Below are 24,916 nucleotides of genomic sequence, written 5' to 3' on the forward strand. Positions count from 1 at the left end.
AGGTGGTAGAGCGCTCGCTTAGTATGCGAGAGGAACTGGGATCAATACCCAGTGCCTCCAGAATTTTTAACACACCTACATGCGCACCTTGCCATGCAAGAGGAATAATTCACAACCAGCAGATGTGTCTAGGAAGATACAAGCGAATGATTAGCATCCACAATTGACAAGCGTGCTGTTATTAGTGCGCAGGAAGCACCCTCCTCCCACGCCTACACTTAATTTAGAAACAGTACAAGTGTTCCCGTAAGATTCTCAAGCCTATGTCGGAAAGATCTGCCTTGCGCCGAGTTCACGTAAATCCCACTGCACATTCCTATTCTTTGCGTGCAGTCAGCTGCTACTGGTGTTGCTAGTTGTGACTGCTGATAACAGATGCCGTAGCAATCAATTCATGGAGTGAGTTGTATGTTTTGCGATAGTCTGTCTCTGACAAGCAAGCACAGGTGACATAGGTGCGAACACAGGAAGCTTGCAGACCCTCGCTGCCTGCAGACACCGAGCAGCCACACTAGGAGGGCGGCCTAAGCCGTAGGCGAAATGTGCTCATTCGCTTTGGCGCGACGTCGAACTATAAATAATGCTGTCACTAGCGTGAGCGTTGTGGAAAGTCGGAAAAGTCGGCTGCGAGGGTGAGTGCCAAGTTTGGGGAACGTTTCGTAGTATGCGCATTGCAATGGAGACGCGGAAACTTGTTGTGGCCCAGTGTTTTGCAGTTGGACGACAAGATTGGTACACAGTAGTAAAGAGCGAGGCACTGAGTTGGCATGAATAATGGAGTGCACAATGGGGCTCGAGATGTGTTTGTTACCTCAGGTGCTGTATGATTGTCGACAAGGAGTGAAAACGGAGCAATTTGTGACGGCTCTTTCAATTTAAGACGTTAAAAACAGACGGAATTTGCATTTGTAATACCAGAGCATCGAAACTACTTGGAACTTTTGTGTATATGAACGGGTCCGCGCCTTTGTACTCTGCTCCCTTCACCGCTACAAACCAACCAACCGTCGTGTCCGTGCGCATCTGAGTCGCAAAGAATGGGGAATAGCGCAGCTTGGTCGTGCATGGGGCGTAGCTCAGTTGGTAGAGCGTTCGCTTGGCATGTGAAAGGTCCAGGGTTCAAGCCGCGGCGCCTCCATTTTTTGTGGTCAGTGCATGGTAAGTGTTGGTCGCGGCGAACCTAAAGGCACGCAAGATGTTGCAAAGCCAGCGTCACAGACTGATATGATGTATACTGACGTAAGGAGAGCAAGATGTAAGTGTGGGGACCGGCTGTTATCGAGGTGTCATCGAGTGCAGATCTGTCTTAGGTATCGCGGCTTAACCTCATTGAAGTCTAGAGGGTGGACAACACGTTGGTCTTACTCAGAGCGGTGTCCGAATTCTATTTTCGACGTTATACGTGCCACTTTCATTGTGGCCAACTACGATTCGATACAGAATGCACGAAACCTGAAAGACACCCTAACGGATACAAAGAGAGTAGTGTTTGTCTGCTGAATAATGGGAATGCAAGGGTCTATGTCGTCTATATGGCTGTATGTAGTACCATTAGTCTTCGGGGTGGCGGGCGTAGCTCAGATGGTAGAGCGCTCGCTTAGTATGCGAGAGGTACTGGGATCAATACCCAGTGCCTCCAGAATTTTTAACACACCTACATGCGCACCTTGCCATGCAAGAGGAATAATTCACAACCAGCAGATGTGTCTAGGAAGATACAAGCGAATGATTAGCATCCACAATTGACAAGCGTGCTGTTATTAGTGCGCAGGAAGCACCCTCCTCCCACGCCTACACTTAATTTAGAAACAGTACAAGTGTTCCCGTAAGATTCTCAAGCCTATGTCGGAAAGATCTGCCTTGCGCCGAGTTCACGTAAATCCCACTGCACATTCCTATTCTTTGCGTGCAGTCAGCTGCTACTGGTGTTGCTAGTTGTGACTGCTGATAACAGATGCCGTAGCAATCAATTCATGGAGTGAGTTGTGTGTTTTGCGATAGTCTGTCTCTGACAAGCAAGCACAGGTGACATAGGTGCGAACACAGGAAGCTTGCAGACCCTCGCTGCCTGCAGACACCGAGCAGCCACACTAGGAGGGCGGCCTAAGCCGTAGCCGAAATGTGCTCATTCGCTTTGGCGCGACGTCGTACTATAAATAATGCTGTCACTAGCGTGAGCGTCTTGGAAAGTCGGAAAAGTCGGCTGCGAGGGTGAGTGCCAAGTTTGGGGAACGTTTCGTAGTATGCGCATTGCAACGGAGACGCGGAAACTTGTTGTGGCCCTGTGTTTTGCAGTTTGACGACAAGATTGGTACACAGTAGTAAAGAGCGAGGCACTGAGTTGGCATGAATAATGGAGTGCACAATGGGGCTCGAGATGTGTTTGTTACCTCAGGTGCTGTATGATTGTCGACAAGGAGTGAAAACGGAGCAATTTGTGACGGCTCTTTCAATTTAAGACGTTAAAAACAGACGGAATTTGCATTTGTAATACAGAGCATGGAAACTACTTGGAACTTTTGTGTATATGAACGGGTCCGCGCCTTTGTACTCTGCTCGCTTCACCGCTACAAACCAACCAACCATCGTGTCCGTGCGCATCTGAGTCGCAAAGAATGGGGAATAGCGGAGCTTGGTCGTGCATGGGGCGTAGCTCGGTTGGTAGAGCGTTCGCTTTGCATGTGAAAGGTCCACGGTTCAAGCCGCGGCGCATCCATTTTTTGTGGTCAGTGCATGGTAAGTGTTGGTCGCGGCGAACCTAAAGGCACGCAAGATGTTGCAAAGCCAGCGTCACAGACTGATATGATGTATACTGACGTAAGGAGAGCAAGATGTAAGTGTGGGGACCGGCTGTTATCGAGGTGTCATCGAGTGCAGATCTGTCTTAGGTATCGCGGCTTAACCTCATTGAAGTCTAGAGGGTGGACAACACGTTGGTCTTACTCAGAGCGGTGTCCGAATTCTATTTTCGACGTTATACGTGCCACTTTCATTGTGGCCAACTACGATTCGATACAGAATGCACGAAACCTGAAAGACACCCTAACGGATACATAGAGAGTAGTGTTTGTCTGCTGAATAATGGGAGTGCAAGGCTCTGTGTCGTCTATATGGCTGTATGTAGCACCATTAGTCTTCGGGGGGGGGGGGGGGGGGGGGGCGGGCGTAGCTCAGGTGGTAGAGCGCTCGCTTAGTATGCGAGAGGAACTGGGATCAATACCCAGTGCCTCCAGAATTTTTAACACACCTACATGCGCACCTTGCCATGCAAGAGGAATAATTCACAACCAGCAGATGTGTCTAGGAAGATACAAGCGAATGATTAGCATCCACAATTGACAAGCGTGCTGTTATTAGTGCGCAGGAAGCACCCTCCTCCCACGCCTACACTTAATTTAGAAACAGTACAAGTGTTCCCGTAAGATTCTCAAGCCTATGTCGGAAAGATCTGCCTTGCGCCGAGTTCACGTAAATCCCACTGCACATTCCTATTCTTTGCGTGCAGTCAGCTGCTACTGGTGTTGCTAGTTGTGACTGCTGATAACAGATGCCGTAGCAATCAATTCATGGAGTGAGTTGTATGTTTTGCGATAGTCTGTCTCTGACAAGCAAGCACAGGTGACATAGGTGCGAACACAGGAAGCTTGCAGACCCTCGCTGCCTGCAGACACCGAGCAGCCACACTAGGAGGGCGGCCTAAGCCGTAGGCGAAATGTGCTCATTCGCTTTGGCGCGACGTCGAACTATAAATAATGCTGTCACTAGCGTGAGCGTTGCGTGAGCGTCGTGGAAAGTCGGAAAAGTCGGCTGCGAGGGTGAGTGCCAAGTTTGGGGAACGTTTCGTAGTATGCGCATTGCAATGGAGACGCGGAAACTTGTTGTGGCCCAGTGTTTTGCAGTTGGACGACAAGATTGGTACACAGTAGTAAAGAGCGAGGCACTGAGTTGGCATGAATAATGGAGTGCACAATGGGGCTCGAGATGTGTTTGTTACCTCAGGTGCTGTATGATTGTCGACAAGGAGTGAAAACGGAGCAATTTGTGACGGCTCTTTCAATTTAAGACGTTAAAAACAGACGGAATTTGCATTTGTAATACCAGAGCATCGAAACTACTTGGAACTTTTGTGTATATGAACGGGTCCGCGCCTTTGTACTCTGCTCCCTTCACCGCTACAAACCAACCAACCGTCGTGTCCGTGCGCATCTGAGTCGCAAAGAATGGGGAATAGCGCAGCTTGGTCGTGCATGGGGCGTAGCTCAGTTGGTTGAGCGTTCGCTTGGCATGTGAAAGGTCCAGGGTTCAAGCCGCGGCGCCTCCATTTTTTGTGGTCAGTGCATGGTAAGTGTTGGTCGCGGCGAACCTAAAGGCACGCAAGATGTTGCAAAGCCAGCGTCACAGACTGATATGATGTATACTGACGTAAGGAGAGCAAGATGTAAGTGTGGGGACCGGCTGTTATCGAGGTGTCATCGAGTGCAGATCTGTCTTAGGTATCGCGGCTTAACCTCATTGAAGTCTAGAGGGTGGACAACACGTTGGTCTTACTCAGAGCGGTGTCCGAATTCTATTTTCGACGTTATACGTGCCACTTTCATTGTGGCCAACTACGATTCGATACAGAATGCACGAAACCTGAAAGACACCCTAACGGATACAAAGAGAGTAGTGTTTGTCTGCTGAATAATGGGAATGCAAGGGTCTATGTCGTCTATATGGCTGTATGTAGCACCATTAGTCTTCGGGGTGGCGGGCGTAGCTCAGATGGTAGAGCGCTCGCTTAGTATGCGAGAGGTACTGGGATCAATACCCAGTGCCTCCAGAATTTTTAACACACCTACATGCGCACCTTGCCATGCAAGAGGAATAATTCACAACCAGCAGATGTGTCTAGGAAGATACAAGCGAATGATTAGCATCCACAATTGACAAGCGTGCTGTTATTAGTGCGCAGGAAGCACCCTCCTCCCACGCCTACACTTAATTTAGAAACAGTACAAGTGTTCCCGTAAGATTCTCAAGCCTATGTCGGAAAGATCTGCCTTGCGCCGAGTTCACGTAAATCCCACTGCACATTCCTATTCTTTGCGTGCAGTCAGCTGCTACTGGTGTTGCTAGTTGTGACTGCTGATAACAGATGCCGTAGCAATCAATTCATGGAGTGAGTTGTGTGTTTTGCGATAGTCTGTCTCTGACAAGCAAGCACAGGTGACATAGGTGCGAACACAGGAAGCTTGCAGACCCTCGCTGCCTGCAGACACCGAGCAGCCACACTAGGAGGGCGGCCTAAGCCGTAGCCGAAATGTGCTCATTCGCTTTGGCGCGACGTCGTACTATAAATAATGCTGTCACTAGCGTGAGCGTCTTGGAAAGTCGGAAAAGTCGGCTGCGAGGGTGAGTGCCAAGTTTGGGGAACGTTTCGTAGTATGCGCATTGCAACGGAGACGCGGAAACTTGTTGTGGCCCTGTGTTTTGCAGTTTGACGACAAGATTGGTACACAGTAGTAAAGAGCGAGGCACTGAGTTGGCATGAATAATGGAGTGCACAATGGGGCTCGAGATGTGTTTGTTACCTCAGGTGCTGTATGATTGTCGACAAGGAGTGAAAACGGAGCAATTTGTGACGGCTCTTTCAATTTAAGACGTTAAAAACAGACGGAATTTGCATTTGTAATACCAGAGCATCGAAACTACTTGGAACTTTTGTGTATATGAACGGGTCCGCGCCTTTGTACTCTGCTCCCTTCACCGCTACAAACCTTCCAACCATCGTGCCGTGCGCATCTGAGTCGCAAAGAATGGGGAATAGCGCAGTTTGGTCGTGGGTGGGGCGTAGCTCAGTTGGTAGAGCGTTCGCTTGGCATGTGAAAGGTCCAGGGTTCAAGCCGCGGCGCCTCCATTTTTTGTGGTCAGTGCATGGTAAGTGTTGGTCGCGGCGAACCTAAAGGCACGCAAGATATTGCAAAGCCAGCGTCACAGACTGATATGATGTATACTGACGTAAGGAGAGCAAGATGTAAGTGTGGGGACCGGCTGTTATCGAGGTGTCATCGAGTGCAGATCTGTCTTAGGTATCGCGGCATAACCTCATTGAAGTCTAGAGGGTGACAAACACGTTGGTCTTACTCAGAGCGGTGTCCGAATTCTATTTTCGACGTTATACGTGCCACTTTCATTGTGGCCAACTACGAAACCTGAAAGACACCCTAACGGATACATAGAGAGTAGTGTTTGTCTGCTGAATAATGGGAGTGCAAGGGTCTGTGTCGTCTATATGGCTGTATGTAGCACCATTAGTCTTCGGGGGGGCGGGCGTTGCTCAGATGGTAGAGCGCTGGCTTAGTGTGCGAGAGGTACTGGGATCAATACCCAGTGCCTCCAGAATTTTTAACACATAATTCACAACCAGCAGATGTGTCTAGGAAGATACAAGCGAATGATTAGCATCCACAATTGACAAGCGTGCTGTTATTAGTGCGCAGGAAGCACCCTCCTCCCTCGCCTACACTTAATTTAGAAACAGTACAAGTGTTCCCGTAAGATTGTCAAGCCTATGTCGGAAAGATCTGCCTTGCGCCGAGTTCACGTAAATCCCACTGCACATTCCTATTCTTTGCGTGCAGTCAGCTGCTACTGGTGTTGCTAGTTGTGACTGCTGATAACAGATGCCGTAGCAATCAATTCATGGAGTGAGTTGTATGTTTTGCGATAGTCTGTCTCTGACAAGCAAGCACAGGTGACATAGGTGCGAACACAGGAAGCTTGCAGACCCTCGCTGCCTGCAGACACCGAGCAGCTACACTAGGAGAGCGGCCTAAGCCGTAGGCGAAATGTGCTCATTCGCTTTGGCGCGACGTCGAACTATAAATAATGCTGTCACTAGCGTGAGCGTTGTGGAAAGTCGGAAAAGTCGGCTGCGAGGGTGAGTGCCAAGTTTGGGGAACGTTTCGTAGTATGCGCATTGCAATGGAGACGCGGAAACTTGTTGTGGCCCAGTGTTTTGCAGTTGGACGACAAGATTGGTACACAGTAGTAAAGAGCGAGGCACTGAGTTGGCATGAATAATGGAGTGCACAATGGGGCTCGAGATGTGTTTGTTACCTCAGGTGCTGTATGATTGTCGACAAGGAGTGAAAACGGAGCAATTTGTGACGGCTCTTTCAATTTAAGACGTTAAAAACAGACGGAATTTGCATTTGTAATACCAGAGCATCGAAACTACTTGCAACTTTTGTGTATATGAACGGGTCCGCGCCTTTGTACTCTGCTCCCTTCACCGCTACAAACCAACCAACCGTCGTGTCCGTGCGCATCTGAGTCGCAAAGAATGGGGAATAGCGCAGCTTGGTCGTGCATGGGGCGTAGCTCAGTTGGTAGAGCGTTCGCTTGGCATGTGAAAGGTCCAGCGTTCAAGCCGCGGCGCATCCATTTTTTGTGGTCAGTGCATGGTAAGTGTTGGTCGCGGCGAACCTAAAGGCACGCAAGATGTTGCAAAGCCAGCGTCACAGACTGATATGATGTATACTGACGTAAGGAGAGCAAGATGTAAGTGTGGGGACCGGCTGTTATCGAGGTGTCATCGAGTGCAGATCTGTCTTAGGTATCGCGGCTTAACCTCATTGAAGTCTAGAGGGTGGACAACACGTTGGTCTTACTCAGAGCGGTGTCCGAATTCTATTTTCGACGTTATACGTGCCACTTTCATTGTGGCCAACTACGATTCGATACAGAATGCACGAAACCTGAAAGACACCCTAACGGATACAAAGAGAGTAGTGTTTGTCTGCTGAATAATGGGAATGCAAGGGTCTGTGTCGTCTATATGGCTGTATGTAGCACCATTAGTCTTCGGGGTGGCGGGCGTAGCTCAGATGGTAGAGCGCTCGCTTAGTATGCGAGAGGTACTGGGATCAATACCCAGTGCCTCCAGAATTTTTAACACACCTACATGCGCACCTTGCCATGCAAGAGGAATAATTCACAACCAGCAGATGTGTCTAGGAAGATACAAGCGAATGATTAGCATCCACAATTGACAAGCGTGCTGTTATTAGTGCGCAGGAAGCACCCTCCTCCCACGCCTACACTTAATTTAGAAACAGTACAAATGTTCCCGTAAGATTCTCAAGCCTATGTCGGAAAGATCTGCCTTGCGCCGAGTTCACGTAAATCCCACTGCACATTCCTATTCTTTGCGTGCAGTCAGCTGCTACTGGTGTTGCTAGTTGTGACTGCTGATAACAGATGCCGTAGCAATCAATTCATGGAGTGAGTTGTGTGTTTTGCGATAGTCTGTCTCTGACAAGCAAGCACAGGTGACATAGGTGCGAACACAGGAAGCTTGCAGACCCTCGCTGCCTGCAGACACCGAGCAGCCACACTAGGAGGGCGGCCTAAGCCGTAGGCGAAATGTGCTCATTCGCTTTGGCGCGACGTCGAACTATAAATAATGCTGTCACTAGCGTGAGCGTCGTGGAAAGTCGGAAAAGTCGGCTGCGAGGGTGAGTGCCAAGTTTGGGGAACGTTTCGTAGTATGCGCATTGCAATGGGGACGCGGAAACTTGTTGTGGCCCAGTGTTTTGCAGTTGGACGACAAGATTGGTACACAGTAGTAAAGAGCGAGGCACTGAGTTGGCATGAATAATGGAGTGCACAATGGGGCTCGAGATGTGTTTGTTACCTCAGGTGCTGTATGATTGTCGACAAGGAGTGAAAACGGAGCAATTTGTGACGGCTCTTTCAATTTAAGACGTTAAAAACAGACGGAATTTGCATTTGTAATACCAGAGCATCGAAACTACTTGGAACTTTTGTGTATATGAACGGGTCCGCGCCTTTGTACTCTGCTCCCTTCACCGCTACAAACCAACCAACCGTCGTGTCCGTGCGCATCTGAGTCGCAAAGAATGGGGAATAGCGCAGCTTGGTCGTGCATGGGGCGTAGCTCAGTTGGTAGAGCGTTCGCTTGGCATGTGAAAGGTCCAGGGTTCAAGCCGCGGCGCCTCCATTTTTTGTGGTCAGTGCATGGTAAGTGTTGGTCGCGGCGAACCTAAAGGCACGCAAGATGTTGCAAAGCCAGCGTCACAGACTGATATGATGTATACTGACGTAAGGAGAGCAAGATGTAAGTGTGGGGACCGGCTGTTATCGAGGTGTCATCGAGTGCAGATCTGTCTTAGGTATCGCGGCTTAACCTCATTGAAGTCTAGAGGGTGGACAACACGTTGGTCTTACTCAGAGCGGTGTCCGAATTCTATTTTCGACGTTATACGTGCCACTTTCATTGTGGCCAACTACGATTCGATACAGAATGCACGAAACCTGAAAGACACCCTAACGGATACAAAGAGAGTAGTGTTTGTCTGCTGAATAATGGGAATGCAAGGGTCTATGTCGTCTATATGGCTGTATGTAGCACCATTAGTCTTCGGGGTGGCGGGCGTAGCTCAGATGGTAGAGCGCTCGCTTAGTATGCGAGAGGTACTGGGATCAATACCCAGTGCCTCCAGAATTTTTAACACACCTACATGCGCACCTTGCCATGCAAGAGGAATAATTCACAACCAGCAGATGTGTCTAGGAAGATACAAGCGAATGATTAGCATCCACAATTGACAAGCGTGCTGTTATTAGTGCGCAGGAAGCACCCTCCTCCCACGCCTACACTTAATTTAGAAACAGTACAAGTGTTCCCGTAAGATTCTCAAGCCTATGTCGGAAAGATCTGCCTTGCGCCGAGTTCACGTAAATCCCACTGCACATTCCTATTCTTTGCGTGCAGTCAGCTGCTACTGGTGTTGCTAGTTGTGACTGCTGATAACAGATGCCGTAGCAATCAATTCATGGAGTGAGTTGTGTGTTTTGCGATAGTCTGTCTCTGACAAGCAAGCACAGGTGACATAGGTGCGAACACAGGAAGCTTGCAGACCCTCGCTGCCTGCAGACACCGAGCAGCCACACTAGGAGGGCGGCCTAAGCCGTAGCCGAAATGTGCTCATTCGCTTTGGCGCGACGTCGTACTATAAATAATGCTGTCACTAGCGTGAGCGTCTTGGAAAGTCGGAAAAGTCGGCTGCGAGGGTGAGTGCCAAGTTTGGGGAACGTTTCGTAGTATGCGCATTGCAACGGAGACGCGGAAACTTGTTGTGGCCCTGTGTTTTGCAGTTTGACGACAAGATTGGTACACAGTAGTAAAGAGCGAGGCACTGAGTTGGCATGAATAATGGAGTGCACAATGGGGCTCGAGATGTGTTTGTTACCTCAGGTGCTGTATGATTGTCGACAAGGAGTGAAAACGGAGCAATTTGTGACGGCTCTTTCAATTTAAGACGTTAAAAACAGACGGAATTTGCATTTGTAATACCAGAGCATCGAAACTACTTGGAACTTTTGTGTATATGAACGGGTCCGCGCCTTTGTACTCTGCTCCCTTCACCGCTACAAACCTTCCAACCATCGTGCCGTGCGCATCTGAGTCGCAAAGAATGGGGAATAGCGCAGTTTGGTCGTGGGTGGGGCGTAGCTCAGTTGGTAGAGCGTTCGCTTGGCATGTGAAAGGTCCAGGGTTCAAGCCGCGGCGCCTCCATTTTTTGTGGTCAGTGCATGGTAAGTGTTGGTCGCGGCGAACCTAAAGGCACGCAAGATGTTGCAAAGCCAGCGTCACAGACTGATATGATGTATACTGACGTAAGGAGAGCAAGATGTAAGTGTGGGGACCGGCTGTTATCGAGGTGTCATCGAGTGCAGATCTGTCTTAGGTATCGCGGCATAACCTCATTGAAGTCTAGAGGGTGACAAACACGTTGGTCTTACTCAGAGCGGTGTCCGAATTCTATTTTCGACGTTATACGTGCCACTTTCATTGTGGCCAACTACGAAACCTGAAAGGCACCCTAACGGATACATAGAGAGTAGTGTTTGTCTGCTGAATAATGGGAGTGCAAGGGTCTGTGTCGTCTATATGGCTGTATGTAGCACCATTAGTCTTCGGGGGGGCGGGCGTTGCTCAGATGGTAGAGCGCTGGCTTAGTGTGCGAGAGGTACTGGGATCAATACCCAGTGCCTCCAGAATTTTTAACACATAATTCACAACCAGCAGATGTGTCTAGGAAGATACAAGCGAATGATTAGCATCCACAATTGACAAGCGTGCTGTTATTAGTGCGCAGGAAGCACCCTCCTCCCTCGCCTACACTTAATTTAGAAACAGTACAAGTGTTCCCGTAAGATTGTCAAGCCTATGTCGGAAAGATCTGCCTTGCGCCGAGTTCACGTAAATCCCACTGCACATTCCTATTCTTTGCGTGCAGTCAGCTGCTACTGGTGTTGCTAGTTGTGACTGCTGATAACAGATGCCGTAGCAATCAATTCATGGAGTGAGTTGTATGTTTTGCGATAGTCTGTCTCTGACAAGCAAGCACAGGTGACATAGGTGCGAACACAGGAAGCTTGCAGACCCTCGCTGCCTGCAGACACCGAGCAGCCACACTAGGAGAGCGGCCTAAGCCGTAGGCGAAATGTGCTCATTCGCTTTGGCGCGACGTCGAACTATAAATAATGCTGTCACTAGCGTGAGCGTTGTGGAAAGTCGGAAAAGTCGGCTGCGAGGGTGAGTGCCAAGTTTGGGGAACGTTTCGTAGTATGCGCATTGCAATGGAGACGCGGAAACTTGTTGTGGCCCAGTGTTTTGCAGTTGGACGACAAGATTGGTACACAGTAGTAAAGAGCGAGGCACTGAGTTGGCATGAATAATGGAGTGCACAATGGGGCTCGAGATGTGTTTGTTACCTCAGGTGCTGTATGATTGTCGACAAGGAGTGAAAACGGAGCAATTTGTGACGGCTCTTTCAATTTAAGACGTTAAAAACAGACGGAATTTGCATTTGTAATACCAGAGCATCGAAACTACTTGCAACTTTTGTGTATATGAACGGGTCCGCGCCTTTGTACTCTGCTCCCTTCACCGCTACAAACCAACCAACCGTCGTGTCCGTGCGCATCTGAGTCGCAAAGAATGGGGAATAGCGCAGCTTGGTCGTGCATGGGGCGTAGCTCAGTTGGTAGAGCGTTCGCTTGGCATGTGAAAGGTCCAGCGTTCAAGCCGCGGCGCATCCATTTTTTGTGGTCAGTGCATGGTAAGTGTTGGTCGCGGCGAACCTAAAGGCACGCAAGATGTTGCAAAGCCAGCGTCACAGACTGATATGATGTATACTGACGTAAGGAGAGCAAGATGTAAGTGTGGGGACCGGCTGTTATCGAGGTGTCATCGAGTGCAGATCTGTCTTAGGTATCGCGGCTTAACCTCATTGAAGTCTAGAGGGTGGACAACACGTTGGTCTTACTCAGAGCGGTGTCCGAATTCTATTTTCGACGTTATACGTGCCACTTTCATTGTGGCCAACTACGATTCGATACAGAATGCACGAAACCTGAAAGACACCCTAACGGATACAAAGAGAGTAGTGTTTGTCTGCTGAATAATGGGAATGCAAGGGTCTGTGTCGTCTATATGGCTGTATGTAGCACCATTAGTCTTCGGGGTGGCGGGCGTAGCTCAGATGGTAGAGCGCTGGCTTAGTGTGCGAGAGGTACTGGGATCAATACCCAGTGCCTCCAGAATTTTTAACACATAATTCACAACCAGCAGATGTGTCTAGGAAGATACAAGCGAATGATTAGCATCCACAATTGACAAGCGTGCTGTTATTAGTGCGCAGGAAGCACCCTCCTCCCTCACCTACACTTAATTTAGAAACAGTACAAGTGTTCCCGTAAGATTGTCAAGCCTATGTCGGAAAGATCTGCCTTGCGCCGAGTTCACGTAAATCCCACTGCACATTCCTATTCTTTGCGTGCAGTCAGCTGCTACTGGTGTTGCTAGTTGTGACTGCTGATAACAGATGCCGTAGCAATCAATTCATGGAGTGAGTTGTATGTTTTGCGATAGTCTGTCTCTGACAAGCAAGCACAGGTGACATAGGTGCGAACACAGGAAGCTTGCAGACCCTCGCTGCCTGCAGACACCGAGCAGCCACACTAGGAGAGCGGCCTAAGCCGTAGGCGAAATGTGCTCATTCGCTTTGGCGCGACGTCGAACTATAAATAATGCTGTCACTAGCGTGAGCGTTGTGGAAAGTCGGAAAAGTCGGCTGCGAGGGTGAGTGCCAAGTTTGGGGAACGTTTCGTAGTATGCGCATTGCAATGGAGACGCGGAAACTTGTTGTGGCCCAGTGTTTTGCAGTTGGACGACAAGATTGGTACACAGTAGTAAAGAGCGAGGCACTGAGTTGGCATGAATAATGGAGTGCACAATGGGGCTCGAGATGTGTTTGTTACCTCAGGTGCTGTATGATTGTCGACAAGGAGTGAAAACGGAGCAATTTGTGACGGCTCTTTCAATTTAAGACGTTAAAAACAGACGGAATTTGCATTTGTAATACCAGAGCATCGAAACTACTTGCAACTTTTGTGTATATGAACGGGTCCGCGCCTTTGTACTCTGCTCCCTTCACCGCTACAAACCAACCAACCGTCGTGTCCGTGCGCATCTGAGTCGCAAAGAATGGGGAATAGCGCAGCTTGGTCGTGCATGGGGCGTAGCTCAGTTGGTAGAGCGTTCGCTTGGCATGTGAAAGGTCCAGCGTTCAAGCCGCGGCGCATCCATTTTTTGTGGTCAGTGCATGGTAAGTGTTGGTCGCGGCGAACCTAAAGGCACGCAAGATGTTGCAAAGCCAGCGTCACAGACTGATATGATGTATACTGACGTAAGGAGAGCAAGATGTAAGTGTGGGGACCGGCTGTTATCGAGGTGTCATCGAGTGCAGATCTGTCTTAGGTATCGCGGCTTAACCTCATTGAAGTCTAGAGGGTGGACAACACGTTGGTCTTACTCAGAGCGGTGTCCGAATTCTATTTTCGACGTTATACGTGCCACTTTCATTGTGGCCAACTACGATTCGATACAGAATGCACGAAACCTGAAAGACACCCTAACGGATACAAAGAGAGTAGTGTTTGTCTGCTGAATAATGGGAATGCAAGGGTCTGTGTCGTCTATATGGCTGTATGTAGCACCATTAGTCTTCGGGGTGGCGGGCGTAGCTCAGATGGTAGAGCGCTCGCTTAGTATGCGAGAGGTACTGGGATCAATACCCAGTGCCTCCAGAATTTTTAACACACCTACATGCGCACCTTGCCATGCAAGAGGAATAATTCACAACCAGCAGATGTGTCTAGGAAGATACAAGCAAATGATTAGCATCCACAATTGACAAGCGTGCTGTTATTAGTGCGCAGGAAGCACCCTCCTCCCACGCCTACACTTAATTTAGAAACAGTACAAGTGTTCCCGTAAGATTCTCAAGCCTATGTCGGAAAGATCTGCCTTGCGCCGAGTTCACGTAAATCCCACTGCACATTCCTATTCTTTGCGTGCAGTCAGCTGCTACTGGTGTTGCTAGTTGTGACTGCTGATAACAGATGCCGTAGCAATCAATTCATGGAGTGAGTTGTGTGTTTTGCGATAGTCTGTCTCTGACAAGCAAGCACAGGTGACATAGGTGCGAACACAGGAAGCTTGCAGACCCTCGCTGCCTGCAGACACCGAGCAGCCACACTAGGAGGGCGGCCTAAGCCGTAGGCGAAATGTGCTCATTCGCTTTGGCGCGACGTCGAACTATAAATAATGCTGTCACTAGCGTGAGCGTTGCGTGAGCGTCGTGGAAAGTCGGAAAAGTCGGCTGCGAGGGTGAGTGCCAAGTTTGGGGAACGTTTCGTAGTATGCGCATTGCAATGGGGACGCGGAAACTTGTTGTGGCCCAGTGTTTTGCAGTTGGACGACAAGATTGGTACACAGTAGTAAAGAGCGAGGCACTGAGTTGGCATGAATAATGGAGTGCACAATGGGGCTCGAGATGTGTTTGTTACCTCAGGTGCTGTATGATTGTCGACAAGGAGTGAAAACGGAGCAATTTATGACGGCTCTTTCAATTTAAGACGTTAAAAACAGACGGAATTTGCATTTGTAATACCAGAGCATCGAAACTACTTGGAACTTTTGTGTATATGAACGGGTCCGCGCCTTTGTACTCTGCTCCCTTCACCGCTACAAACCAACCAACCATCGTGTCCGTGCGCATCTGAGTCGCAAAGAATGGGGAATAGCGCAGTTTGGTAGTGCATGGGGCGTAGCTCAGTTGGTAGAGCGTTCGCTTTGCATGTGAAAGGTCCACGGTTCAAGCCGCGGCGCATCCATTTTTTGTGGTCAGTGCATGGTAAGTGTTGGTCGCGGCGAACCTAAAGGCACGCAAGATGTTGCAAAGCCAGCGTCACAGACTGATATGATGTATACTGACGTAAGGAGAGCAAGATGTAAGTGTGGGGACCGGCTGTTATCGAGGTGTCATCGAGTGCAGATCTGTCTTAGGTATCGCGGCTTAACCTCATTGAAGTCTAGAGGGTGGACAACACGTTGGTCTTACTCAGAGCGGTGTCCGAATTCTATTTTCGACGTTATAAGTGCCACTTTCATTGTGGCCAACTACGATTCGATACAGAATGCACGAAACCTGAAAGACACCCTAACGGATACATAGAGAGTAGTGTTTGTCTGCTGAATAATGGGAGTGCAAGGCTCTGTGTCGTCTATATGGCTGTATGTAGCACCATTAGTCTTCGGGGGGGGCGGGCGTAGCTCAGATGGTAGAGCGCTCGCTTAGTATGCGAGAGGTAATGGGATCAATACCCAGTGCCTGCAGAATTTTTAACACACCTACATGCGCACCTTGCCATGCAAGAGGAATAATTCACAACCAGCAGATGTGTCTAGGAAGATACAAGCGAATGATTAGCATCCACAATTGACAAGCGTGCTGTTATTAGTGCGCAGGAAGCACCCTCCTCCCACGCCTACACTTAATTTAGAAACAGTACAAGTGTTCCCGTAAGATTGTCAAGCCTATGTCGGAAAGATCTGCCTTGCGCCGAGTTCACGTAAATCCCACTGCACATTCCTATTCTTTGCGTGCAGTCAGCTGCTACTGGTGTTGCTAGTTGTGACTGCTGATAACAGATGCCGTAGCAATCAATTCATGGAGTGAGTTGTGTGTTTTGCGATAGTCTGTCTCTGACAAGCAAGCACAGGTGACATAGGTGCGAACACAGGAAGCTTGCAGACCCTCGCTGCCTGCAGACACCGAGCAGCCACACTAGGAGGGCGGCCTAAGCCGTAGCCGAAATGTGCTCATTCGCTTTGGCGCGACGTCGAACTATAAATAATGCTGTCACTAGCGTGAGCGTTGCGTGAGCGTCGTGGAAAGTCGGAAAAGTCGGCTGCGAGGGTGAGTGCCAAGTTTGGGGAACGTTTCGTAGTATGCGCATTGCAATGGAGACGCGGAAACTTGTTGTGGCCCAGTGTTTTGCAGTTGGACGACAAGATTGGTACACAGTAGTAAAAAGCGAGGCACTGAGTTGGCATGAATAATGGAGTGCACAATGGGGTTCGAGATGTGTTTGTTACCTCAGGTGCTGTATGATTGTCGACAAGGAGTGAAAACGGAGCAATTTGTGACGGCTCTTTCAATTTAAGACGTTAAAAACAGACGGAATTTGCATTTGTAATACCAGAGCATCGAAACTACTTGCAACTTTTGTGTATATGAACGGGTCCGCGCCTTTGTACTCTGCTCCCTTCACCGCTACAAACCAACCAACCATCGTGTCCGTGCGCATCTGAGTCGCAAAGAATGGGGAATAGCGCAGCTTGGTCGTGCATGGGGCGTAGCTCAGTTGGTAGAGCGTTCGCTTTGCATGTGAAAGGTCCACGGTTCAAGCCGCGGCGCATCCATTTTTTGTGGTCAGTGCATGGTAAGTGTTGGTCGCGGCGAACCTAAAGGCACGCAAGATGTTGCAAAGCCAGCGTCACAGACTGATATGATGTATACTGACGTAAGGAGAGCAAGATGTAAGTGTGGGGACCGGCTGTTATCGAGGTGTCATCGAGTGCAGATCTGTCTTAGGTATCGCGGCTTAACCTCATTGAAGTCTAGAGGGTGGACAACACGTTGGTCTTACTCAGAGCGGTGTCCGAATTCTATTTTCGACGTTATACGTGCCACTTTCATTGTGGCCAACTACGATTCGATACAGAATGCACGAAACCTGAAAGACACCCTAACGGATACAAAGAGAGTAGTGTTTGTCTGCTGAATAATGGGAATGCAAGGGTCTGTGTCGTCTATATGGCTGTATGTAGCACCATTAGTCTTCGGGGTGGCGGGCGTAGCTCAGATGGTAGAGCACTCGCTTAGTATGCGAGAGGTACTGGGATCAATACCCAGTGCCTCCAGAATTTTTAACACACCTACATGCGCACCTTGCCATGCAAGAGGAATAATTCACAACCAGCAGATGTGTCTAGGAAGATACAAGCGAATGATTAGCATCCACAATTGACAAGCGTGCTGTTATTAGTGCGCAGGAAGCACCCTCCTCCCACGCCTACACTTAATTTAGAAACAGTACAAGTGTTCCCGTAAGATTCTCAAGCCTATGTCGGAAAGATCTGCCTTGCGCCGAGTTCACGTAAATCCCACTGCACATTCCTATTCTTTGCGTGCAGTCAGCTGCTACTGGTGTTGCTAGTTGTGACTGCTGATAACAGATGCCGTAGCAATCAATTCATGGAGTGAGTTGTGTGTTTTGCGATAGTCTGTCTCTGACAAGCAAGCACAGGTGACATAGGTGCGAACACAGGAAGCTTGCAGACCCTCGCTGCCTGCAGACACCGAGCAGCCACACTAGGAGGGCGGCCTAAGCCGTAGGCGAAATGTGCTCATTCGCTTTGGCGCGACGTCGAACTATAAATAATGCTGTCACTAGCGTGAGCGTTGCGTGAGCGTCGTGGAAAGTCGGAAAAGTCGGCTGCGAGGGTGAGTGCCAAGTTTGGGGAACGTTTCGTAGTATGCGCATTGCAATGGGGACGCGGAAACTTGTTGTGGCCCAGTGTTTTGCAGTTGGACGACAAGATTGGTACACAGTAGTAAAGAGCGAGGCACTGAGTTGGCATGAATAATGGAGTGCACAATGGGGCTCGAGATGTGTTTGTTACCTCAGGTGCTGTATGATTGTCGACAAGGAGTGAAAACGGAGCAATTTATGACGGCTCTTTCAATTTAAGACGTTAAAAACAGACGGAATTTGCATTTGTAATACCAGAGCATCGAAACTACTTGGAACTTTTGTGTATATGAACGGGTCCGCGCCTTTGTACTCTGCTCCCTTCACCGCTACAAACCAACCAACCATCGTGTCCGTGCGCATCTGAGTCGCAAAGAATGGGGAATAGCGCAGTTTGGTAGTGCATGGGGCGTAGCTCAGTTGGTAGAGCGTTCGCTTTGCATGTGAAAGGTCCACGGTTCAAGCCGCGGCGCATCCATTTTTTGTGGTCAGTGCATGGTAAGTGTTGGTCGCGGCGAACCTAAAGGCACGCAAGATGTTGCAAAGCCAGCGTCACAGACTGATATGATGTATACTGACGTAAGGAGAGCAAGATGTAAGTGTGGGGACCGGCTGTTATCGAGGTGTCATCGAGTGCAGATCTGTCTTAGGTATCGCGGCTTAACCTCATTGAAGTCTAGAGGGTGGACAACACGTTGGTCTTACTCAGAGCGGTGTCCGAATTCTATTTTCGACGTTATACGTGCCACTTTCATTGTGGCCAACTACGATTCGATACAGAATGCACGAAACCTGAAAGACACCCTAACGGATACAAAGAGAGTAGTGTTTGTCTGCTGAATAATGGGAATGCAAGGGTCTGTGTCGTCTATATGGCTGTATGTAGCACCATTAGTCTTCGGGGTGGCGGGCGTAGCTCAGATGGTAGAGCGCTGGCTTAGTGTGCGAGAGGTACTGGGATCAATACCCAGTGCCTCCAGAATTTTTAACACATAATTCACAACCAGCAGATGTGTCTAGGAAGATACAAGCGAATGATTAGCATCCACAATTGACAAGCGTGCTGTTATTAGTGCGCAGGAAGCACCCTCCTCCCTCACCTACACTTAATTTAGAAACAGTACAAGTGTTCCCGTAAGATTGTCAAGCCTATGTCGGAAAGATCTGCCTTGCGCCGAGTTCACGTAAATCCCACTGCACATTCCTATTCTTTGCGTGCAGTCAGCTGCTACTGGTGTTGCTAGTTGTGACTGCTGATAACAGATGCCGTAGCAATCAATTCATGGAGTGAGTTGTATGTTTTGCGATAGTCTGTCTCTGACAAGCAAGCACAGGTGACATAGGTGCGAACACAGGAAGCTTGCAGACCCTCGCTGCCTGCAGACACCGAGCAGCCACACTAGGAGAGCGGCCTAAGCCGTAGGCGAAATGTGCTCATTCGCTTTGGCGCGACGTCGAACTATAAATAATGCTGTCACTAGCGTGAGCGTTGTGGAAAGTCGGAAAAGTCGGCTGCGAGGGTGAGTGCCAAGTTTGGGGAACGTTTCGTAGTATGCGCATTGCAATGGAGACGCGGAAACTTGTTGTGGCCCAGTGTTTTGCAGTTGGACGACAAGATTGGTACACAGTAGTAAAGAGCGAGGCACTGAGTTGGCATGAATAATGGAGTGCACAATGGGGCTCGAGATGTGTTTGTTACCTCAGGTGCTGTATGATTGTCGACAAGGAGTGAAAACGGAGCAATTTGTGACGGCTCTTTCAATTTAAGACGTTAAAAACAGACGGAATTTGCATTTGTAATACCAGAGCATCGAAACTACTTGCAACTTTTGTGTATATGAACGGGTCCGCGCCTTTGTACTCTGCTCCCTTCACCGCTACAAACCAACCAACCGTCGTGTCCGTGCGCATCTGAGTCGCAAAGAATGGGGAATAGCGCAGCTTGGTCGTGCATGGGGCGTAGCTCAGTTGGTAGAGCGTTCGCTTGGCATGTGAAAGGTCCAGCGTTCAAGCCGCGGCGCATCCATTTTTTTTGGTCAGTGCATGGTAAGTGTTGGTCGCGGCGAACCTAAAGGCACGCAAGATGTTGCAAAGCCAGCGTCACAGACTGATATGATGTATACTGACGTAAGGAGAGCAAGATGTAAGTGTGGGGACCGGCTGTTATCGAGGTGTCATCGAGTGCAGATCTGTCTTAGGTATCGCGGCTTAACCTCATTGAAGTCTAGAGGGTGGACAACACGTTGGTCTTACTCAGAGCGGTGTCCGAATTCTATTTTCGACGTTATACGTGCCACTTTCATTGTGGCCAACTACGATTCGATACAGAATGCACGAAACCTGAAAGACACCCTAACGGATACAAAGAGAGTAGTGTTTGTCTGCTGAATAATGGGAATGCAAGGGTCTGTGTCGTCTATATGGCTGTATGTAGCACCATTAGTCTTCGGGGTGGCGGGCGTAGCTCAGATGGTAGAGGGCTCGCTTAGTATGCGAGAGGTACTGGGATCAATACCCAGTGCCTCCAGAATTTTTAACACACCTACATGCGCACCTTGCCATGCAAGAGGAATAATTCACAACCAGCAGATGTGTCTAGGAAGATACAAGCGAATGATTAGCATCCACAATTGACAAGCGTGCTGTTATTAGTGCGCAGGAAGCACCCTCCTCCCACGCCTACACTTAATTTAGAAACAGTACAAGTGTTCCCGTAAGATTCTCAAGCCTATGTCGGAAAGATCTGCCTTGCGCCGAGTTCACGTAAATCCCACTGCACATTCCTATTCTTTGCGTGCAGTCAGCTGCTACTGGTGTTGCTAGTTGTGACTGCTGATAACAGATGCCGTAGCAATCAATTCATGGAGTGAGTTGTGTGTTTTGCGATAGCCTGTCTCTGACAAGCAAGCACAGGTGACATAGGTGCGAACACAGGAAGCTTGCAGACCCTCGCTGCCTGCAGACACCGAGCAGCCACACTAGGAGGGCGGCCTAAGCCGTAGGCGAAATGTGCTCATTCGCTTTGGCGCGACGTCGAACTATAAATAATGCTGTCACTAGCGTGAGCGTTGCGTGAGCGTCGTGGAAAGTCGGAAAAGTCGGCTGCGAGGGTGAGTGCCAAGTTTGGGGAACGTTTCGTAGTATGCGCATTGCAATGGGGACGCGGAAACTTGTTGTGGCCCAGTGTTTTGCAGTTGGACGACAAGATTGGTACACAGTAGTAAAGAGCGAGGCACTGAGTTGGCATGAATAATGGAGTGCACAATGGGGCTCGAGATGTGTTTGTTACCTCAGGTGCTGTATGATTGTCGACAAGGAGTGAAAACGGAGCAATTTATGACGGCTCTTTCAATTTAAGACGTTAAAAACAGACGGAATTTGCATTTGTAATACCAGAGCATCGAAACTACTTGGAACTTTTGTGTATATGAACGGGTCCGCGCCTTTGTACTCTGCTCCCTTCACCGCTACAAACCAACCAACCATCGTGTCCGTGCGCATCTGAGTCGCAAAGAATGGGGAATAGCGCAGTTTGGTAGCGCATGGGGCGTAGCTCAGTTGGTAGAGCGTTCGCTTTGCATGTGAAAGGTCCACGGTTCAAGCCGCGCCGCATCCATTTTTTGTGGTCAGTGCATGGTAAGTGTTGGTCGCGGCGAACCTAAAGGCACGCAAGATGTAGCAAAGCCAGCGTCACAGACTGATATGATGTATACTGACATAAGGAGAGCAAGATGTAAGTGTGGGGACCGGCTGTTATCGAGGTGTCATCGAGTGCAGATCTGTCTTAGGTATCGCGGCTTAACCTCATTGAAGTCTAGAGGGTGGACAACACGTTGGTCTTACTCAGAGCGGTGTCCGAATTCTATTTTCGACGTTATAAGTGCCACTTTCATTGTGGCCAACTACGATTCGATACAGAATGCACGAAACCTGAAAGACACCCTAACGGATACATAGAGAGTAGTGTTTGTCTGCTGAATAATGGGAGTGCAAGGCTCTGTGTCGTCTATATGGCTGTATGTAGCACCATTAGTCTTCGGGGGAGGCGGGCGTAGCTCAGATGGTAGAGCGCTCGCTTAGTATGCGAGAGGTACTGGGATCAATACCCAGTGCCTGCAGAATTTTTAACACACCTACATGCGCACCTTGCCATGCAAGAGGAATAATTCACAACCAGCAGATGTGTCTAGGAAGATACAAGCGAATGATTAGCATCCACAATTGACAAGCGTGCTGTTATTAGTGCGCAGGAAGCACCCTCCTCCCACGCCTACACTTAATTTAGAAACAGTACAAGTGTTCCCGTAAGATTGTCAAGCCTATGTCGGAAAGATCTGCCTTGCGCCGAGTTCACGTAAATCCCACTGCACATTCCTATTCTTTGCGTGCAGTCAGCTGCTACTGGTGTTGCTAGTTGTGACTGCTGATAACAGATGCCGTAGCAATCAATTCATGGAGTGAGTTGTGTGTTTTGCGATAGTCTGTCTCTGACAAGCAAGCACAGGTGACATAGGTGCGAACACAGGAAGCTTGCAGACCCTCGCTGCCTGCAGACACCGAGCAGCCACACTAGGAGGGCGGCCTAAGCCGTAGCCGAAATGTGCTCATTCGCTTTGGCGCGACGTCGAACTATAAATAATGCTGTCACTAGCGTGAGCGTTGCGTGAGCGTCGTGGAAAGTCGGAAAAGTCGGCTGCGAGGGTGAGTGCCAAGTTTGGGGAACGTTTCGTAGTATGCGCATTGCAATGGAGACGCGGAAACTTGTTGTGGCCCAGTGTTTTGCAGTTGGACGACAAGATTGGTACACAGTAGTAAAAAGCGAGGCACTGAGTTGGCATGAATAATGGAGTGCACAATGGGGTTCGAGATGTGTTTGTTACCTCAGGTGCTGTATGATTGTCGACAAGGAGTGAAAACGGAGCAATTTGTGACGGCTCTTTCAATTTAAGACGTTAAAAACAGACGGAATTTGCATTTGTAATACCAGAGCATCGAAACTACTTGCAACTTTTGTGTATATGAACGGGTCCGCGCCTTTGTACTCTGCTCCCTTCACCGCTACAAACCAACCAACCATCGTGTCCGTGCGCATCTGAGTCGCAAAGAATGGGGAATAGCGCAGCTTGGTCGTGCATGGGGCGTAGCTCAGTTGGTAGAGCGTTCGCTTTGCATGTGAAAGGTCCACGGTTCAAGCCGCGGCGCATCCATTTTTTGTGGTCAGTGCATGGTAAGTGTTGGTCGCGGCGAACCTAAAGGCACGCAAGATGTTGCAAAGCCAGCGTCACAGACTGATATGATGTATACTGACGTAAGGAGAGCAAGATGTAAGTGTGGGGACCGGCTGTTATCGAGGTGTCATCGAGTGCAGATCTGTCTTAGGTATCGCGGCTTAACCTCATTGAAGTCTAGAGGGTGGACAACACGTTGGTCTTACTCAGAGCGGTGTCCGAATTCTATTTTCGACGTTATACGTGCCACTTTCATTGTGGCCAACTACGATTCGATACAGAATGCACGAAACCTGAAAGACACCCTAACGGATACAAAGAGAGTAGTGTTTGTCTGCTGAATAATGGGAATGCAAGGGTCTGTGTCGTCTATATGGCTGTATGTAGCACCATTAGTCTTCGGGGTGGCGGGCGTAGCTCAGATGGTAGAGCACTCGCTTAGTATGCGAGAGGTACTGGGATCAATACCCAGTGCCTCCAGAATTTTTAACACACCTACATGCGCACCTTGCCATGCAAGAGGAATAATTCACAACCAGCAGATGTGTCTAGGAAGATACAAGCGAATGATTAGCATCCACAATTGACAAGCGTGCTGTTATTAGTGCGCAGGAAGCACCCTCCTCCCACGCCTACACTTAATTTAGAAACAGTACAAGTGTTCCCGTAAGATTCTCAAGCCTATGTCGGAAAGATCTGCCTTGCGCCGAGTTCACGTAAATCCCACTGCACATTCCTATTCTTTGCGTGCAGTCAGCTGCTACTGGTGTTGCTAGTTGTGACTGCTGATAACAGATGCCGTAGCAATCAATTCATGGAGTGAGTTGTGTGTTTTGCGATAGTCTGTCTCTGACAAGCAAGCACAGGTGACATAGGTGCGAACACAGGAAGCTTGCAGACCCTCGCTGCCTGCAGACACCGAGCAGCCACACTAGGAGGGCGGCCTAAGCCGTAGGCGAAATGTGCTCATTCGCTTTGGCGCGACGTCGAACTATAAATAATGCTGTCACTAGCGTGAGCGTTGCGTGAGCGTCGTGGAAAGTCGGAAAAGTCGGCTGCGAGGGTGAGTGCCAAGTTTGGGGAACGTTTCGTAGTATGCGCATTGCAATGGGGACGCGGAAACTTGTTGTGGCCCAGTGTTTTGCAGTTGGACGACAAGATTGGTACACAGTAGTAAAGAGCGAGGCACTGAGTTGGCATGAATAATGGAGTGCACAATGGGGCTCGAGATGTGTTTGTTACCTCAGGTGCTGTATGATTGTCGACAAGGAGTGAAAACGGAGCAATTTATGACGGCTCTTTCAATTTAAGACGTTAAAAACAGACGGAATTTGCATTTGTAATACCAGAGCATCGAAACTACTTGGAACTTTTGTGTATATGAACGGGTCCGCGCCTTTGTACTCTGCTCCCTTCACCGCTACAAACCAACCAACCATCGTGTCCGTGCGCATCTGAGTCGCAAAGAATGGGGAATAGCGCAGTTTGGTAGTGCATGGGGCGTAGCTCAGTTGGTAGAGCGTTCGCTTTGCATGTGAAAGGTCCACGGTTCAAGCCGCGGCGCATCCATTTTTTGTGGTCAGTGCATGGTAAGTGTTGGTCGCGGCGAACCTAAAGGCACGCAAGATGTTGCAAAGCCAGCGTCACAGACTGATATGATGTATACTGACGTAAGGAGAGCAAGATGTAAGTGTGGGGACCGGCTGTTATCGAGGTGTCATCGAGTGCAGATC

The 24,916-nt window shown here is 49.2% G+C and overlaps 5 non-coding genes across 5 annotated transcripts; all 5 read left to right on the top strand.

Annotated features, from left to right (window-relative positions):
* The first annotated feature begins 7,356 nt into the window (after positions 1–7,356).
* Positions 7,357–7,428, top strand: Trnaa-ggc (transfer RNA alanine (anticodon GGC)). The gene has a single exon. It is a non-coding gene; the product is annotated as a tRNA-Ala (tRNA).
* A 4,614-nt stretch (positions 7,429–12,042) lies between these two features.
* Trnaa-ggc (transfer RNA alanine (anticodon GGC)) lies at positions 12,043–12,114 on the top strand. The gene has a single exon. It is a non-coding gene; the product is annotated as a tRNA-Ala (tRNA).
* Positions 12,115–13,590: 1,476 nt separating this feature from the next.
* Positions 13,591–13,662, top strand: Trnaa-ggc (transfer RNA alanine (anticodon GGC)). Its single transcript has one exon. It is a non-coding gene; the product is annotated as a tRNA-Ala (tRNA).
* A 6,247-nt stretch (positions 13,663–19,909) lies between these two features.
* Trnaa-ggc (transfer RNA alanine (anticodon GGC)) lies at positions 19,910–19,981 on the top strand. The gene has a single exon. It is a non-coding gene; the product is annotated as a tRNA-Ala (tRNA).
* Positions 19,982–22,000: 2,019 nt separating this feature from the next.
* On the top strand, positions 22,001–22,073 carry Trnat-agu (transfer RNA threonine (anticodon AGU)). Its single transcript has one exon. It is a non-coding gene; the product is annotated as a tRNA-Thr (tRNA).
* Positions 22,074–24,916: the final 2,843 nt, after the last annotated feature.

This window comes from Schistocerca gregaria, chromosome 10 (genome assembly GCF_023897955.1).
Source record: "Schistocerca gregaria isolate iqSchGreg1 chromosome 10, iqSchGreg1.2, whole genome shotgun sequence".
NCBI lineage: Eukaryota > Metazoa > Arthropoda > Insecta > Orthoptera > Acrididae > Schistocerca > Schistocerca gregaria.